A 2,852-nucleotide genomic window follows, 5' to 3' on the forward strand; every position below is an offset into this window, starting at 1 on the left:
ATGTGGGAGTTATAACTGGACCTGGAGGGGCAGACTGGCTGCCTGTGATCTGCTGTAATATGATTAAGTTGTACGGATATACGAATCCTGCTTAACTAATTAATTAATTAATGCAACTACGGATGAATGCGTGGATGTAATTCTCGAAATCCTGGAGTGTTTTTATCTTATGCTGGGGGCAATGAGACGAAGTTGGATCGCTAAATAATAGGGGCCTGTAAATCCCCCAAAAGCTCTTTAGAGAACGCAAGGAAAAGGGTAGAATAAGTCAGGATTCCTACTGCGCGGTAGACTAGAGCACGTACACGAGACCGAGAGTCGACGTCGGGCCGGAGTTTAGTTTCCTGCCAATGAAGATCGCCATACGTCCTGCTCCAACGGGTGGTAGCGACCGACAGAAGGGGATTACCGAAACGCTTTTAGGTAATCGGCCACATAACGGGGAAGTTAGATCTTCTTAAGCCGTATTGCCAGTGACGGTCCGGCTTGGTGGTAAGCAGTTGGATTATCGGGGAACGGGAGGCTTGTTTTATACGAGCGAGCTTTGTGGTCGGCTATGACTAGCTCCAGCGGTAATTACTGACCATCCATTTACCAGAAGAACGTTGGCTGGTTTTATCCCATCGCGTGTATCGAACTGACGGCTGTACAGATGACGCTGACCACCTAGCGCGCATGTCTGCGTACTAACTGTGTGTATGCCTCCTTGATATGGGTCGGAACCAATGGATGACGAGGAAAGAAAGCTGTCAGAGCGAGCGGCGTTGTGAACTATGAATCACTTGAAAAAGGACTCATGAAGTTCGGATCGCTGTGCAGGTGAAGCTGACTGTTCGAGGGTGGAGGTTAAGATTGACGACTGGAAAGTACGCAGATGAGATCCGGTCTGCTGGCTGCAATGAAGCTGCAAAATTAGAGAGCCTACGAGCGGCTTCTGATGATCAGACTACTCGGGGGGCGACATTGGCCCGACTGAGGGGGAAGGAGAACCATCCTCCCGGCTTTGTGCACCAGGAGCGGCCCCGTGATTGATGGAGCTGCTAAGGTGTGTGTGCGTGACTGTTTCTCCCCGTGTATGTCGGCTGCCTGAGTGGCTTGTGTTCCTGATTGCTCAACTGAGATTGTCAAGCCATCTACGGTCAATGGCTGGGATTGCGGTTGTTGTGGATGCTGGACCTACTAATGAAGCCATTCGTGTGTTCCTGCAGCGTTGTTACGCTTCCACCTGGTTCACCAGATGATAAGCGCCGATCTAGGTAGGCTGCGTCTCTGCTCTCGGGTAATCTACCTGCTGGGTCCATAGTTAAGGTATTTTCTCTTTCAGACACCTGATGACTGCACCATTTTGGAGCTGCAGCGCTCGGACGCTCTGCCGTCTGTGTGGATGGGCTGCTTGAATGGATCTGGAGTAGAAGGGGCAGTTGGGTGGGCAGCACGGCTTTTTTTCTTTTCTTTTTACCAGAAAAGAGGAATTGTAAATAAAAGATTGCCCATAACTCCGTTTGTTTTCAGGTGCGTTTTATATGGAACTTTAGGCGGATCCCCTCTACTAGTCATGAAAAGCTTTAAGAAAATGGTGCTGCAATTAGGAGACCAGCTGCAGCTGGGGCGGAGGCCAGAATGAGCTGAAATGCAAACTGGAACTACTGACAGAATTTGGAGCGATCTTAGCAACAGAGGGAAGAGAGGGCTACGGCGGCCTGAGCGGGGAACTAACGGAACGAGCTAGTCGCGACCCTGGAAATGCCAAGACTGACCGGCCATAGGAGGCGTGGTAAACATGAGTTAAAGGCACTGGTACGCTGACAGAGACGTAAAGCGAAGGGAGATGAGGGTTGATGAGGCTGACAAGCCAGCTGCGAGTCGAGATAGGTGGAGGTGAGCGTAGCGGTCTGATGCGACGTTCTCTCGGAGGTGAACTGGGAGAGACGATCGGGCAACGGATCGAGTCCATGGTGGGACGAGCAGGAAGAGCCGACGTGCGTCGGTGCAGCCACGGCGGATCGTGGAGACAACCAGCGCTTGCTGCGGGGGACAGCGCCAATGAGCCGCAGCAGCCTATGGTGAGCCGGAGCGGGGAACCGGGCAGATAGCGGAGGACTGCGACGTCAACGAGGGGAGGACGGAAAATTCCGGCTCGTCGTCGCCGATGGAGGCCGAAGGAAGGCGTGATGAGGGCGGTTAGATTGGTGAGGAGTAGCGGGGAGTCGACAGGAGCGCAGCCGGCCGGTGAGGGATACTCCCTGGATCTGGGCGGACGGAAGGCAGCTGAAACTTGTTGACTGAATGTCGGAGAGGTAGGAGAAGCGTTCACGTAGGTTCGAAGCACGGCTGACGAGCAGGAAGACCCCAGGGTAGGTTGGACTTTTGAAGGTATCTTTGGACGACGATTTGCTGGAGCGGCGTGAAGCTCCGGTCCGGATTGGCTGCGGTCGGGCGTAGTGATTAGATGATGTGGTGAAGCTGGTCGAGTCTCCCAGTTTGAATTTTTGCCAAGGCTCCATGATAGTACAAAATATCACAATAAAATTTCATGTCGCCCACCTCTAGTTTACAGACACCAAGTCAGCTGGTATCTCTTTAAAGCTGCAACAAATTATTTGTTTTCTCATTATATAACTTTAGACAGTTTTTGTAGAAATTGACTGTTTTGCAAAATTAAAAATAATATTAAAGGGAACTGATTGCAAAAAATAATAATAAATTCATTTTCTGTAGTTCTTCAAGCTAAAAAAAAATAATAAAACATCCAAGACTTTCTGAGTCGTCTGGAACAGAAAAATATCCAACAAGTAGTTTGAAAATAAACTGACTAAAGGAGTTGAAGAAATCCTGTAGCTTCAGTTTTGTTT

General features: G+C 50.1%; 1 long non-coding RNA gene across 1 annotated transcript; it reads left to right on the plus strand.

The window, feature by feature from the left end:
• The first annotated feature begins 532 nt into the window (after positions 1–532).
• On the plus strand, positions 533–1,496 carry LOC116711242 (uncharacterized). The gene is made up of 2 exons (XR_004337195.1): positions 533–1,256; positions 1,325–1,496. It is a non-coding gene; the product is annotated as an uncharacterized LOC116711242 (long non-coding RNA).
• Positions 1,497–2,852: the final 1,356 nt, after the last annotated feature.

This window comes from Xiphophorus hellerii, chromosome 20 (genome assembly GCF_003331165.1).
Source record: "Xiphophorus hellerii strain 12219 chromosome 20, Xiphophorus_hellerii-4.1, whole genome shotgun sequence".
In the NCBI taxonomy this organism is placed as follows: Eukaryota; Metazoa; Chordata; class Actinopteri; order Cyprinodontiformes; family Poeciliidae; genus Xiphophorus; species Xiphophorus hellerii.